Below are 17552 nucleotides of genomic sequence, written 5' to 3'. Positions count from 1 at the left end.
AACATAACTCTGATATCCAAAACCGGTACCACATGCATATAGAGTCGAGTTAGGGACATTGGATTCATTGTCAAGTATATTTGAAGATGTGGTGAATTTGATTATATATTTAAAGAAGTGTAATTTGTGAATTATCTGATGATGTGTCATTTGACGATGTGTAATTGATGTGCTATTTGAAGATGTGGAATTAATAGATGTGTTATTTGAAAAAGTGTAACTATTTTAAGATGTGATTTTTAATGATGTGCTTATATATGATTATGTGTGAATGATTTGTATTTTGTTAAGTGGTTACTTGATATTCTTAAATGCTCTCGATGCTTATATGTTGTTATAAGATGTTGGTTGATGCCTATTTGATTTTTATTAAATGAAACTTTATATTTAAATATGAATATTGTCTTACTATGATGCATACATGTCTAAATGTAATTGTTGTGTTCTTTTATCTGGATCTATACATGTGATTATGCATCTCTTGTGTTGGATATATTCTCACCCTCTAGTGGCGGGTTGGGCGCCTGCACCCTTGTGGTGTAGATTTGTAGGAAGAAGATCTTAGTAGCAGTGAGTCTCGGAAGATGGCGTTGGGGCTTTCTCCTTTTTGTCTATCGCTTTTTGAGAGTTTTATTGAGTCGAAGCTCTGATCAGTAACACTAGGGAACGGGGATTCTTTTTATTTTAGACTCTATTTTATAATTCTTTTGAATTTAGTTTTGGTGTTGAAATTGTGATGCAACATGTACTTTAAAGTTTTTGAAAACTATTCCACTGCAATGTTTTTAATTTGAATTTTGATTTTTTTTAGAAGATGTGTGACAACCATTAAATTCTAAATGTCACAAGTATGTATTCATCAAACACACTTATCATCAACAATCACCATTCACATGCAACAACAAGATAACATTTCAATATGCAATGCGCCTATACTCGACACATATATGCATGTGGTACCACAACAACAGTCATTAGATGCCAACCGCACATCTATGTAAGAGTACACCTCCTCTTACAACAACTATGTAAAAGTACACCTCCTTTTACATTTCAACATATGACTCAATATGATATGATGCATGGACATACAGCAACGACCCGATAATGCACAACTTCAACATAACAACTACCAACACAACTACCAACGACAATGTAAAAGTACACCTCCTTTTACATTTACTATCTCAACAACAATTGCATTATCAAGTATACATGTCCACACATTCAACAATCACATTTCAATAAGAGTCATTACCACATTATCAACAACATAATCATCATCATATTCATCAACAACCAACAACATCATCATCATCATAATTATCAACATACATCAACATCAACTATATCATTTAGTTCAACAACTCCTTGCCATTTCTCACAATTCAATTAATGGAGAAAATACAACACCTTATGATAAACATCATATTCAACACCTAACAATCATCCACATATCCTCAATTAACCATATAAAACCATTCATGAAAGATTTACAAGGCAATTGGACTTCAAGATTATTTTCGACAAGTGTGTTTCTTTATTTTAAATGCGTTTTTATTATAAAAATAAAATGTGGGAATTAGGGTGTTACATCGTCCCGATAATTTTTAAAAATAAGCGAGACCTAAAGCAATGTTGAATACACGAGACCATTTTTTATTTAAGTATGAGACCTTTTTACTTGTAAAATTAAATGAAAAATTATTTTTTGTTGATGGACCTAAAACAAATGCTTTAGCGACCTTGCCCTTGAACTGGCGCCGTAAACTATTCCATTGTGTCAGATATGGTCACAGTGTGTGATAAAATTATGTTTCAGAAAATTTAACAATATAACATTTTTAAAACTGAATTTAAACTCAAGTTCTTCATTTGCAAGAAATCCCTTACCATCACTTTTAATTGTTTTTGACTTTTCCCAAATTGTTAATTGTCACAACAAGCATTTTCCTTATTTAAAATATGAAGATAAACAAATGCATTTAAGCTTCATGATAATTAAAAGACAAACATACATTTAATCAAAAGATAGTTTAGGAATTAAAAAATGGAATCTTGAGTCAAGAAAAAGAAAGTAAATCGTCACAAGCTTGGTAGTATGTACATATATTTCAAGACAGCTTTTATGACAACGTTGTTTTTTTTTTATTGATCAAAAACAATGGAGAGGGGGAAAAAGAACATCATACAAGTATGAGAAACAAAATGTTGTCCAAATAATTGTCACAAATGGTTGTACAAGTATTTAACATTTCTCATAAACACACGTCACATTTACAATATAAATTAGAATAAACACAACTTTAACGTGCGTGTGTCATTTTCTACTGGTTATCCCAATTTTCCAGGTTAGTCATGTTTTACAAGGTTGCGATTCTCCATTTCTCTCCCACATTTCCCCAAATTTTTCACGCGTTTTCCAACAATTAGATTTTCTCCACAGAAATCATACTCGTTTCTCGCGTTCGTTCACGGTTCCCAAGAACCTGCCAATGGAGAAAATTATGGAAACAATGCTGACCTCTTTAGTGTCAGGAATGGCTTCAGCCGCAGCATCAATTTTCATTAGAGGTAAACCCTAATTTTATAATTCAATTTCAAATCAATTTTTATAAACCCTAATTTATAATCAATTCAATAATAAACCTTACTTTATAACTGAAATTCAATTAAATGCAATTACAGAGCAAGTAGAAAGAAGGAAAGAAGTGAAGATGCAAAAAATAGCAGAAGAGGAAGTGAAGATGCAAAAAAAAGTTGAAGAGGAAGTGTAGATGCGGAAAAAAGTTGAAGAGGAAGTGCAGATGCTAAAAAAGGCTTTAGAGGAAGTGCAGATGCAAAGCAAAGCTGAAGAGGAAGTGGTGGACATTGTAATGCCCTATTTTATTGAGATTAGATGTCTTTTTATAATTTAGTTGATATATTTTTTAAGTGATATTTTGTTATGTTATACGTTGGTATTTATTAGTATAATATATTTGTTATTTTGTGTAGAAATATATATGTTATCTGGTGTAGAAATATATATGTTAGCTGGTGTAGAAATATATTTGTTATTTTGTGTAGAAATATATATGTTATCTGATGTAGAAAGATATTTGTTATTTTGTGTAGAAATATATTTGTTATTTGATGTAGAGATATATTTGTTATTTGGTGTTAAAATATTTTATACATATATATTTTGATGAAATATGCTATTGTGTGTTATTTGGTGTATGAATTATTATCGAACTAAGTTGCTTTGAGATTTTATGTTGAGGCCCTTGTGCCAAAGATTATTTAAGATGTTGAAATAATTTCCGCTGCGAAGTTTTAGATATTGCATTGTTGGATTTTGAAGGATAAATTATTATTTATTCCATTTATGATTTTTAAGAAGTGTAACATTCCGTTTAAGTTGTTAAACTCTGATTTTTATTAAGAAATTTTTATGTTGGGAAAACGGGGTGTTACAATTGGTATCAGAGCAGGTCGGTCCGTTCGGCCAAGTAGTCGAGTCGTTTGTGTCGTGTGACAGTTGAATATTGTCGTTGTATTTTTTCTTTCTTTCTACTTAATGGTTATGTTTTATTATGTGATCATGTTTGACTGTGTAACATCTAGACTGCTTTCAGGATTGCCGACTAACCCCACAAACCAACACGAGTCTTTTCAGCGTGTTTTGTCCTCACTCGCACGCTTACCGGGAAACTTCCCGGTAGGTCACCCATCCCAAAATTGCTCCAAGTCAAGCACGCTTAACTGTGGAGTTCTTATGGAATGAGCTACCGAAAAGAAGATGCATCTTGTTGATATGGGTAGTACCTAACAATTCTTATAAGCCTTCCTTCAACCATGTAGTCCCATACCTACACGGCCTCTGGATCCCTCTCATTCTGATGTGATTCGTTTCCTCTTATTAACGTGGGGTCATCCTTACGAATAGTGCCCGTTCCAACTGACGGGAACCTTTCGTATCCAACTGGCGGGATATCGAAAGCCACGTCGTGGGTGTTACATGCCCACCAGCTTCCGCCTGGTTCGTCCCCGAACCACACCTTACTGGGAGAGGTTTGCTCTGATACCATTTTGTAACATCTAGACTGCTTTCAGGATTGCCGACTAACCCCACAAACCAACACGAGTCTTTTCAGCGTGTTTTGTCCTCACTCGCACGCTTACCGGGAAACTTCCCGGTAGGTCACCCATCCCAAAATTGCTCCAAGTCAAGCACGCTTAACTGTGGAGTTCTTATGGAATGAGCTACCGAAAAGAAGATGCATCTTGTTGATATGGGTAGTACCTAACAATTCTTATAAGCCTTCCTTCAACCATGTAGTCCCATACCTACACGGCCTCTGGATCCCTCTCATTCCGATGTGATTCGTTTCCTCTTATTAACGTGGGGTCATCCTTACGAATAGTGCCCGTTCCAACTGACGGGAACCTTTCGTATCCAACTGGCGGGATATCGAAAGCCACGTCGTGGGTGTTACAGACTGACTAACCTTAATGTGGTTTTTGTGTAATGTTTGAAGTTACTATTTTGTTATATATAGTTTAAGATATTTAAGTAATAATTAAATTCATTTTTCTCTTGTGCTTTGAATTTCGAGGACGAAATTCTTTTAAGGGGGGTAGAGTTGTAACACCCTATTTTATTACTTATTTATTTTATTGAGATTAGATGTCTTTTTATAATTTAGTTGATATATTTTTTGAGTGATATTTTGTTATGTTATACGTTGGTATTTATTAGTATAATATATTTGTTATTTTGTGTAGAAATATATATGTTATCTGGTGTAGAAATATATTTGTTATTTTGTGTAGAAATATATATGTTAACTGGTGTAGAAATATATTTGTTATTTTTTGTAGAAATATATATGTTATCTGGTGTAGAAATATATTTGTTATTTTGTGTAGAAATATATTTGTTATTTGATGTAAAGATATATTTGTTATTTGGTGTTAAAATATTTTATACATATATATTTTGATGAAATATGCTATTGTGTGTTATTTGGTGTATGAATTATTATCGAACTAAGTTGCTTTGAGATTTTATGTTGAGGCCCTTGTGCCAAATATTATTTAAGATGTTGAAATAATTTCCGCTGCGAAGTTTTAGATATTACATTGTTGGATTTTGAAGGATAAATTATTATTTATTCCATTTATGATTTTTAAGAAGTGCAGCATTCCGTTTAAGTTGTTAAACTCTGATTTTTATTAAGAAATTTTTATGTTGGGAAAACGGGGTGTTACAGACATCAACAGTAAACCACTTTAATTTTGTTAATTTATGCTTGCATAAACTTTTGTGTGGAGATTGTGAGAGAGTGCTCTTGACATGTGAAAGATATATATATATATATATAAAATAAAGTATCCTCTAAACAGGTACAATGCTGACTGAACCACTTCAAATCAAGTTCTCCCAATTCTATGTAAGTAATTACAACAACAAAAAAAGAACAATAAAAACAATTACAAAAATAAATATGACTTCATTGTATTTTTTTTTCCAAGGGATTTGGAACGCCAAGTATCACCCAATCACAGATTGAGCTGACTTTAAAGATGAAGCAACTTCGGCTCATGGCCCAACTGGCCAGTAGGGATGCAACTATTGCAGTTCTATATCCATTAAGAAAGTTCATGGTGGGAGGGTCAGCTACAACATCAGCTACAACACATGTATCACATCCATTAGTAGTCAGTCTCTTAGGTGAATATGAGGAACAGGAAAATAAGATAGCAAAAACACAATTTCATTTTGACATGGATAGCAAAAAACCTATGTGGGGAAGACTAAATGCAAACTTTGATTTGACCTTTGATAACTTCTACTTCAACGCATACAAGTAAAAATCAGTCAATATTTTGTTTTTTATATTTACTTATATACTAATAAATATATACTAATAATATTCTTGCAATAGTTCAACAGTTGTGTAATCTCTGCTATATGAAGAATTAATTTTATTGATGTTAGGATTATTAAAAAGTAATTTGCAGTAGTTGTGCAATGTAATGATTAAAGAATGTTTAAAAAGTAACATTTTATTTGGAAATTCTTATTCAACAGTTGTGTAATCTCTGCTATGTGAAAAATTAATTTTAATGATGTTAGGATTATTAAAAAGTAATCTGCAATAGTTGTGCAATCTAATGATGAAAGAATGTTTAAAAAGTAATATTTTATTTGGAAATTCTTACAACTTTTTAAGAAAAAATCAGAATCTAAAAAAAACTTTAATTAAGAAGTTGTTAAGAGTAGCTTCTCAAGAAATTGATTTTTTTAGAGGAAAGAGAAAAAAAAAAAAGGTTAAAATATTGAAATAATTTTGTAACAAAAAATTCTTTTAATTAGTTGTATGCAAACAAAGTAAATTATTTTTTAAAAAAAGATTTTTATAACGGTAAACAAACACAAAGTAAATTATGAGTTTTTATAAAGAGCCCGTTTGGTATAGCTTTTTTAAGAAAAAAAATCACATTTTTTTAAAAAAATAATCACTTTTAAGAGTTTTGCATCAATTTGTTACAACTTTTTTAAAAAATCATAATCTAAAAAAATTTCAAATGAGCTTCTCAAAAAATAGATTTTTTTAAAGGAGAGAGAAAATATGATTTAAAAGATTGAACAAATTTTGTAACAAAAAATCCCTTTAATATAGTTGTATCCAAACAAACTAGATTATTTGTTTTAAAAAAAATGATTTTTGTTACGGTAAACAAACGCACAATAGATTCTGATTTTTCATAAAATCTCTAAAATATAATCGCTAAATTATTTTATGTTAAAATCACTTTCATTTTAATCCGTAACAAACGGTCCCAAAATCTCTAAAAAATAATCTCTAAATTATTCAATGTCAGAATCACTTTTATTTTAACCCGTAACAAACGAACCCTTAGTTTGTTTAGATACAAGTATATAACAAGGTTTATTTTGTTAGAAAATTAGTTCAATCTTTTAACTCTTATTTTCTCTCTCCAATAAAAAAAATCTATTTTTTTGAGAACTTACTCTTAGAGCCCGTTTGTTATAGTTTTGTTTTAAAGAAAAAATCATTTTTTTTAAAAAAAATCATTTTTAAGAGTATTGCATCCGTTTCTTATACATTTAAAAAAATCTAAAAACAGTTTCAAATGAGAAGCTGTTAAGAATAACTTCTCAAAAAATAGATTTTTTTTTATAGGAGAGAGGACATATGGGTAAAAAGATTGAACTAATTTCCTAACAAAAAATATCTTTTGTATCCAAACAAACTAAATTATTTTATTTAAAAAAAAAGTTATTTTTATTACGGTAAACAAATGCAAAATAGATTTTGATTTTTTTATAAAATATCTAAAAAATAATCTCTGAATTATTTTATGTCAAAATCACTTTTGTTTTAATTTGTAACAAACGGACCCTTTACAACTTCTCATTTGAAGTTGTTTTTAGATTATGATTTTTTCTAAAAACTTTAATAAATGGATGCAATACTCTTAAAAGTGATTATTGTTTTAAAAAAATAATTTTTTTCTTAAAAAAAGTTATAACAAACGGGCTTATTTTGATGCTATGACAAATTGATTTTTGTATAATCTGAAACAAACAACACTACAAAAATTTTTAAAAAATGATTGTTTGATGAAAAAATAGATTTTTTTTTCCAAAAAATATCAGAGAAACATTCACATATATTCGAAATTGATTTTTTAATTTAAAAGTAACAATATTAGTTGTGTTTTTATTTTTTATTTAATTAATATTCATAACAATTAAATTACTAAATTATAAGTAGTGCAATATTTAATTAATATTTGTAACACTTTTATTTTTACGTGTGTGTTCAAAAATAAGAAAGAAAAGATGAATTCCAGAATAATAGATGACGAAAATGAGAGACCAACACATGTAATACAAATTAAAACTTAAAATCACTTTATATTTTTAACATATATAATATTCATTTTTACATGACTACAATACTCATACTTAATGTATAAAGTAGTTGATGGTGTTATTTATGATTGAAATGTATGACTCCATAAAAGTAATATTTAACTTTGAAGAATGTGCGAAAATCAATTTTGTGTGTTTTATATAATATTTGAAATTTTAATTTTTTTTTTAATAAAATTTTAGAGTTTGGCGGCATAGGACGGAGGTTTCCCAGATGCCAACCTAGTTGGTATGTCGGTGTTTCCTCCCGATGTCTGCCATTACTCCTTGCTTAGCAAAAAAAAATTATTTTTAATTTTAATTTTAAAGTAAAGATATTAATTGTGATCTATTCTTTCAAAAAAAAATTGTGATTTTTTTATTTAATTAATATTCATAACATTTATCGATTACGAATATCCAAGTTAGATGTTTGATTTGAACAATATTTAATGTTTTTTTTTATCCATGTGACATAGTTTCAGGTTATCACTTTTATTTAATATGTTGTTTTTTACAAGAGTCATGTTTAGTATATGAAATAGTTGGTGGTGTTGGTTGTGATTCAAATGTACTACCATATAAGGGTTTTATTAAATTCATGAGAATAAGGAAAAATCAATGATTTATCTAATATTCAAAATTGATTTTTTAATTTAAAAGTAATGATATTAATTGTGTTTCTATATTATCTTTAATGAATATGGTTAAATAAGTTTATTGTCCCTAAAAATATTAAAAATATTGATTTTAGGTCTTAAAAGTAAAAAAAAAAAAAAGAAAAGATATTTGTTCTATTGAGAACTTTCGGTTTTATTCTTTGCCTCTGATTAATGGTCAATTTATGTTCATATTAATATAAAAGTTACGACTTTCATTTATGTTCAAGTTGTGTTGGGGTTATGATCATCTATAATATTCAACTCTTGTTGGTCTATATTATTATTATGGTAAAGAAAATTCAAGGACAGGTCAACATCATGTTGATTATGGACAAAAAACAAAAAGGGAAAATTTTGGAAGGACAAAAACAACATGTTTTTAATTTTAGGGACTAAAATCAAATTTTCTGATATTTTTAGCGGATATAAACTTATTTAACCTTAATTAATATTAGAAACACTTAAATATATAAATTAAAAGTTAAATTCTTAATTTTAATTTAGGTTCAAAATCAAATCATTGATTACGAGTGCCCATATTTGATGTCTAATTTGAAAAATATTTGATATGTTTCTTTTATTTCAAACTAGCGTTAAGATGAGCACGTCCTCTTTTAAGTGTCAATGTATTATTAATTTAATGTTGAATGTGTGCGTAATTTAATTTAATTTGATATGATCATGCGTTATTTGATGAAGTTGATCTACTTTATTTTTTATGTATATGAGTGTATGATATATATCTTTGAATATTTTCGAAAGATTTTTTACAAACATGTGCATAACATCGTAAGACACTCTTTTATAAAATCATTTAGTTTTTTAACATGTAATGAATTAAATATGAATTTTTCTAAAAGCCAAAATTTCAAGATTATATTAATGAAAATATGGATCTAATAATAAAATTTTGAGTTACTTTTTTGCGGAGGAACTTTGTATAATGTTCTAAATAAGTATGTAAAAAATATGTTAAAAATTTAAAAGTTTAAGCACAATTAAGCAAATTTTAATTTTACACGGACTAAAAGTATGTGTTGGTCCCTGTTAAATTAAAATTTGTTTAATTATACTTAAACTTTTATATTTTAAAATGATTTTTAACAGACATGTTAAGAACATTATAATAATCTCTTTTATAAAAAATTAGAATTTTTTGAGTAAATATAATTTTTTAAAATGCCAAAAATTCAAGATAAAACTAACGAAAATTTGGACCTAAAAATAAAATTTTGAGCTAACTTATTGTGGCGGAACGTTTCATAATGTTATAAACAAGTATGTAAAAAATTGATAGATCTCTGGCAAGTGCACCAAATACTATCGAAGTAGTAAAAATATCGTTCCCACGAGGACTGTTTTTAACTTCAATAATTCAATCGCGTTATAAAAGTAGGATGTATAAAGGTTTATTTTTGTTTGCCACTAGGCAGTAGATTGGGTTTGATTTTATGAAATCAAATAAAAGAATAAGATTTGATTAAGAAAATATGGAGAGAGATGAGATCAGGTCTTCGAATCCTCTATGTTTCCCCTAATTGGTTACTGCACCTATTATTACCAATGATTTTCTAGTTTCACGATAGTTAACAAATTAGCCCTAATCAATCCCTTGAGTTAGGACCCTCTTCTTAAACTACAGCCCCTAATTCCTTAGGTGGTCTAATAATCCTTGAAGGTTTTACGAACGTTAACCTAATATCACTAACAAACGATTATCTATTCCTAGATTAACCATGTTTATCAGAACAATTCAATTAGGTCTAAGTCGAAAGCTATGGTCAGTAGTCATTCGTTCTCACAAAATCATGTTTATATTTGATCAGGATATAAAAAGCATTAAGAACAATTGAATTGAATAAAGACTAGAAATTCATTAATAAACAATAGAGTTTCACAGCAACATAATATCAATTAGGGTTACATAGGTTCATCTCCGACCTAATCTCTAAGAGATTTAGCTACTCATAATTGAGTTTACAAATAGCATAATCAATGGAAGAATTAAAACATACATAAACTGGTTTAGAGATGATGAAATCCTCTCCGCTGCAGCCTTCTGGGTGTTAAAATCGCACTTTAGCTCTCCAAAATCGTAATCCCCTTTGTTTGAGACTGACTTCAGCTTAAATAGGCAAATCTGGATCGCCCACAATCGCACCACGATTGTAATAATCGTACTACGATGGCTTCATTACTCCTTAAATTACTTTCTGCTCCTTCTTGAAATCGTATCACGATTAGCTGGATCGTATTGCGATCCAGCTTCTTCAAAAACATGGTCTCTGACTTCAAGAAATCGTATTGCGATGCTGAAAATCGCAATACGATTGGCAGCTTCCAGATCTTCCAAATTTGTTGCTTTTATCATCTCCTGGGCACTTAATGTTGCTTAGAACTCTATCAAAATGTCAAAATAAGTCCTAAAAATTACGTAATGACAGCATGTCATCACAACCCCAAACTTAAACCATTCCTTGTCCTCAAGGAATTTGCTTGCAACAGTGACAAACGACAGTAAAATAACAGTTACCTGACAAAACGATAGTACCCAAAAGTTCATTCTCCTTCTAGCTAAAGATGAGCTAGTTTGACTTGTTCGCATCCACCAATTCACAACTCCACGCATCAATATGAAATAGGGTTCTACCAGTCGACATGCAGGTCTACATATTACCATACGCTTGAAAAGTTTCTAAACATCAATCAAAGTCAATATCATTACACACTTTTGAGGTCTTTAGGGTTATAACGGGGCTTAGGTGAAAGGTGGGATATATTTGGATAAGTAGGCTACACAAAATTTGAGTTAGGCATTCCTACGGAAGTTAAAGCACAAAATTCAGTCCTTCGTTCATTCACCTTGTGGAATAACAATCAATGCAAAGGTACTAGAGAGTATTTTTAACATTTAGGGATATTCGAGTTTGAAGTTACTCGGATTTTCAATGTTTTGTCCCTTTGTCCTCATTCAATCTCTTTTTTTTTTTTTATATATATACACCATTTTTGTGTGTATTTTGCATGACAATTTCTTCTCTTTTTTTTTTCATTTTTGTTCTCTTATTCTCTAGTACCCCCACCCCAAACTTAGTTGGTTGCAAATTCCAATAGCAACCCCAAACTTAATCTTTAGCAACATTCTACAATGCCTTAACTCAGAAAATACATTAAGGGACAAGTCCTAAAAGTCTCTAGGCTTGTAATGTAGTTTGTCACCGAACAAAAAGTTCTAATCCTACCGGCTCACAATTGGTTAAGAAAGGATAAATTCAACAAATTAAAACAGGGTAGGCTTCAAAAAGGCTCACAGGACCAAGCACTTTTGCCTCAGTGTGTATATGACAAAGACCAATCAATAATAGAGAAACAATGCAAGTTCTAGAAATGTAGTTGCATGGAAAACTAATCTAAATATATAAGTAAATTGAAAAACAAGTTTGGCAATGAACCTTATGGCTGAGATTTGTGGGAGTATGTGACTACCTAGCAACGCCGTACACTTCGCCTTTGAATCAAGTCACCCCTCCTTTTGAACTTTTAGAATACCGTTTCATCAGACAACTGTTACTAAACTGGAATAGGTCACATGAAGCAAAACAAATTCGTCAATAATAAACAAGTGCAGATTTATCACAAACGGGGAAATTAGTTCAACGGACTTTTGACAATACTAGAAATAAAAACAATACGGAATGAAATAAAATTGTTCAACAGAAAATAAAAATTACAACAAAACAATAAAACAAGCAAAGCTGGATCCTCAGTGATCCAGTCCCATATCCACATCATCATCACCAGCAGTCCCGGGTATCCCATCAAAGAAGTCATCAGCATCTGCCTTCTCTCCTGCCTCGAAATCATCAGTGATCTCCTTCTTCATGAAAGCAGCATATCGCTCTTGTCGATCAAAGTAAGCATCCATAGACTCCCTAGACTTGTCAAACCTCTCATAAGACCCGGTGATAGGCCTCCTATGCATCTGTGCCTCTGCAGCAAACTCAGCGGAGAACCTTGGACGGTTAACCCACATGAGATCAGAGGTCTCATTCATCCAGTTAGCAGAACTGAACATATACTCTAGAACCATAGGATGAACTGGAGGGTAAGAACCATGCTGACTACTACCCTCTCCATGCTCCATCTGTGGTGGCTGCTGCTGTGGTGGTGCTTCAGGTTCACCGCTTCTCCCCCGCATATAATCCGCGTACTTCTTCATCAAGACATCCATAGTCTTGTCAGTGATAGGCTTTGTGGTAGGAGTATGCAAGTCACCCTCAAATTCTAACACCAGCATCTTCTCACAAAGCCAATTAATCATGCTCCCATGCCCATAGACTGACTTGCTACCCTTTGCGATCATATGAATGTTGTTGGCGATGAGTTCACCAACATTGATGTGTTGTTGATCAAGAATAGCAGAAACAGTGAGTACTCGCTTGAGAGGAATCTCAGAAGAACAAGAAGTGCTCTCAAGCGTCTGAATAACAAAAGAGGCCCATGCCTTTGGAATGGGCAAAAATTCAGCATAAGTCAGCATCCGGGCTCTCTTCCATGTAGCCCCTGGCCTACACATTTGGGTAAGCAACTCAGCCCATCGATCATCACCCCAACTTTTTGCCTCACGCTCCAATCTCCGAACCGCACACTCTTCCGGAGCAATTAACCCAAGCAAATTGTTTATAGCCGCAGGACTGAAATCTATCACCTTCCCTCGAACGTAGGATTGATATTTCGTTTCTGTGAAACGAGCGTTTGCATAGAACTCCATCACCACAGACTTGTTATTCTCTTCCGGTACCATGTTGTTCAACTCCTCCCATCCTCTCTCACGAAGCATAGTGTCGAAGACTGGATACTTTGTGAGATTCACCACATCAAATTTTCGTTCTCCCACTACTTCAAAACCCTTGCAATAGTCAAACCACGCTCTAGCATCTTCGGAAATGAACCGGTTAACGTTTGTTGGTGGGACGGCGGTTCGTTTGCGTTTGTTTTGGCTAGATGAAGGTTGGTTGGTTGTTTTCTTAGGCTTGGATTGTTGACGGGTCAATGGTTTGGAGGGTGGTTGTTGCTTTGGTGCCATTGATGAAAATTGTATGATTTGGTGAAAAGGGTAGGTTGAATATGTTGGATTATGTGGATGAAGATGAAGGTTGTTGAATGAATTGATGTTGGGAAGTGTTAGGAAGATGAAAAAATTGGTAGAAAGGGGATGAATTTCGTGGTTAGGGTTTCTGGAGAAATTTGGGCAGAGTAACACTAGGAAAAGGGTCGAATGGGTTGTGCTTGCAACTGCTGGGTTTTTATAGAACCTGATACAATCGTACTGCGATTGTATAATCGTATTACGATTGCAGTTTGTAACGGTTATATTTTTCAAATTCTTGATGCCATCGTAATGCGATTCTATCATCGTAGTGCGATTTGTTTGAAACAGAAAGGGTGCAAAATTTTTCCATTTATCGTATTGCGATACCCCAATCGTAATACGATATCAAAAGTCAAAGTCCAGGTGTTTGACTTCACCATCGTACTACGATTTTACAATCGTAATGCGATTTGGTAAAGTCAGAATGCCAATATTTGAAAATTTAAAATTTTTTCTGGACTTCTACTTTTGAAAAATAATCATTCTTGGAAAGGGAGATTGTGATACAACATCAGTATTGTATTACAATCTTCCTGGCAGGGCTTGCACACATCTTTTAAAGTTTTTAGAAGAAAACCCTCTGCCTGTTTTGTGTTTTGTTGTAAAAGAAAAATTTAAAAGATTAAAGCAATAAATTATACCTGAAAATAAATTAGTGGGTTGCCTCCCACCCAGCGCTTCTTTATTGTCACTAGCTTGACTTTTGAAGACCCCTAAGGATTAGTTGATGTCTCTCCCGTCTCATTGTTTGGGAGTCCTTCTTCACGGTACCGTTTCAGCTTTTGGTCCTTACCCTTATAAGTTCCTTGTGCACCAGACTTCCTTAGGTCCACAACTTCATCAGCAGGCTTATTTCTTGCCAACCCTTCGTCACAGTACCTCCTAATTCTTTCCAAAGTATCAGAGAGAGTTGAATGCATACACCATCGAAAAGCAGCCGGCCCATTACGCATCCCACAGGGAATCCTTCTATACGCCAATTTACCACCTGGACCAGTGGTAGTAGTCTTTATTTCATTGTTACCAGTTGTCAATCCCCCATACTTGTTGTCACGGATGTCTCCTGATGATTGTTGTTGCATCTGTCCTTTGCTTACTTCCAGTTGCTTAACACCCTTTATCTTTCCAAGATTTTCAATCACTGCTTGTTTAACTATAGATTCCACACTTTCCACCTCCGTAGATTGAATAGATTGAGATTCAAGGGTTTTATCTTCGACAGTTTCTTCCACAACATCAATCCGGTAACACTTGGGATTCTCATCTTGGTGCTTCATTGCCTCAAAGATATTGAAGACTACCTGCTCCTTATGGAATCTCAACATTAGCTCTCCACGCTCAACATCAATCAAAGCACGACCAGTTGCAAGGAAAGGTCTTCCTAGAATGAGTGGCATGTCTTCATCTTCAGCCATATCTAAGACCACAAAATCTGCTGGGAACACCAAATCATTAACCTTGACTAGCACATCTTCAAGTATACCGAAAGGATAAGAGATTGACCGATCAGCTAAAGTGATGGTCATTCTTGTTGGTTTTGGTTCCCCACACTTAAGCTTCTTCATCATTGAAAGAGGCATCAGATTTATACTTGCTCCCAAGTCACATAAAGCTCTTCCAATGTCTACCGGTCCAATTGAACAAGGGATAGTAAAAGCACCAGGATCCTTCAGCTTAGGTGGCAGCTTCTTTTGAAGAATAGCACTACAATTCTCAGAAAGTGCTATGTTCTCATCATCCTTAGGCTTCCTTCGTTTAGTCAACAAGTCTTTCATGAACTTAGCATACAACGGCATTTGATCAAGAGCTTCACCGAAAGGAATGTTCACCTGAAGTTGTGAAAAAAGTTGCATGAACTTCTTGAATTGGCCTTCATCCTTTTCCTTCTTCTTGGATATGTGGGGATATGGAAGCTTCACATATGATGGAATAACCTGTGGTTTGTCTCCATCTTTCAAAATTTGACTCTTCGACTTCCTCAAGATTGAATCTTCATCAATTAACTTCTCACTTTTTTCTCCCTCTGTTTTTTTCTTCCTTTCGTTTTCAACTACTCCATGATCATTTTCTTTTTCAACTACGCCCTCATCATTTTTTTCAACTACATCATTCTCCTCCACCTCAACTACATCATCAACCTTCTTTGGAGCTTTTGGAACTAAAGGTGCCAAAACCTTTTTGCTCCGCAATTCAATAACATTACAAGACTCATTCTTAGGGTTGTCTTTAGTGTTACCTGAGAATCCGCCTTTGTTTTGTTCAGCCAATTGCTTAGCTAATTGCCCCAGTTGAGTTTCTAGCAGCTTCCTAGAAGCTTCATTGTTCTTTCTTTCAGCTTCTTGACTCTTCTTCATCTCTTCAAAGTTGCCTTGAGTCATCTTCATGAAATTCATCATAGTTTCCTCAAGAGCTGATGGCTTTCTTTGCTGTTGTTGAGGAGGAGTGAGCATCTGAGAGTTCAAAGCATTGTTATTTGAGTAGCTTAGATTGGGATGCTTGTTGATGCCTGAATTGTAGTATTGATTCTGCCTTTGATAACCTCCCATGAAGTTAGCTTCTTCATTTGATCCTTCTGGAACACATTCACCGTTGGGATGTTCTTCACCACATAAGTCACACTTGATTGCAGCTACTTGTTGTTGCTTTTGAGCCAAAGTGAAGCCTTGAAGCTCCTTAGTTAGAGCTTCGATCTGTTTGTTCATAGCTGCTTGGTTAGCAAGGATAGCAGTTTGTTCACTCACTCCAAACACTCCTCTTTCCTTCTTTTTAGCTTGATCACGATACTCATTGCCAGCCATGTTTTCAATTAGAGCTTGAACTTCATGATCAGTTTTACTTTTGAGACTACCTCCCGCGGAAGCATCTAAGAACATTCGAGTGTTTGGTGTTACCCCCTCAGTGAAGATTTGGAGGTATTGCTTCTCGGTGAACTCATGATTAGGGCATCTCTTGAGAAGCAAATTGAATCGCTCCCAAGCATCATTCAATGATTCACCTTCTCCTTGCTTGAAGTTAGAGATCTCCATCTTCTTGTCCCAATACTTAGACATAGGGAAGTATTTCTCCAAGAACTTCAGCTCTAACTCTTCCCATGTTTGGACAGTCCCGTTTGGAATTGTTAACAACCAATCTTTTGCTCTTCCCGTCAAGGTGAAAGGGAATAGCCTTAACTTCTTTTGTGCTTCAGTCACGGTGGCTGGTTGCACACAAAACTCGCAGGTTTCAGCAAAACGGCTCAAGTGTTCATGAGGACTCATAGCTTCAGTCCCATCGAATTGCTTGTCCCTCAAACCGTTGAGGACAGTTGTCTTGATGTCGAACGCTACGGGGTTAGCTGGTTGAAAAGTGTGGGTCAGTTGACCGCGATGAGTGGCTAACCCGTAGTCTCCAAGCTTAGGTCTTGGTGGTACAACTCCTTCCCCTTCCATAGTTGCAGATTTAGGAGAAGAGATTGTTTCAGATTCACTTGAGAGTTGCTCCTGTACTTGTTCTCGAACACCCGGTGGAACGGACTGAGCTAACCTTTGCGATCGGACAGCTTTCCGAAGTGCTCTAGCAGTCCTTTCAATTTCCGGATCGTACTCTAAGTCGTCAGAGCTCTGTTTACCTCGCATAAACAGCAAAATACCTTAGTAGCACTGCACAACGCAAAGTAATCAAGTGAATATGAAAACAGAAAAATAAAAATTAAAAACAGAAAAGTAAATTGCAAAAACCCTAAATTATAACGTAATTGCCTTGTTGAAATAATTCAACAGTCCCCGGCAACGGCGCCAAAAACTTGATAGATCTCTGGCAAGTGCACCAA

General features: G+C 33.5%; 1 non-coding gene across 1 annotated transcript; it reads left to right on the top strand.

The window, feature by feature from the left end:
- Positions 1 to 16672: 16672 nt before the first annotated feature.
- LOC146901283 (small nucleolar RNA R71) lies at positions 16673 to 16779 on the top strand. The gene has a single exon (XR_015024408.1). It is a non-coding gene; the product is annotated as a small nucleolar RNA R71 (small nucleolar RNA).
- The last annotated feature ends 773 nt before the right edge of the window (positions 16780 to 17552 follow it).

Source organism: Medicago sativa, chromosome 8 (assembly GCF_051527215.1).
Source record: "Medicago sativa cultivar Bolivia chromosome 8, Bolivia_mono, whole genome shotgun sequence".
NCBI lineage: Eukaryota > Viridiplantae > Streptophyta > Magnoliopsida > Fabales > Fabaceae > Medicago > Medicago sativa.
The sequence above is the reverse complement of the archived record's forward strand: the minus strand, read 5'-3'. Positions and strand labels throughout refer to the sequence as shown.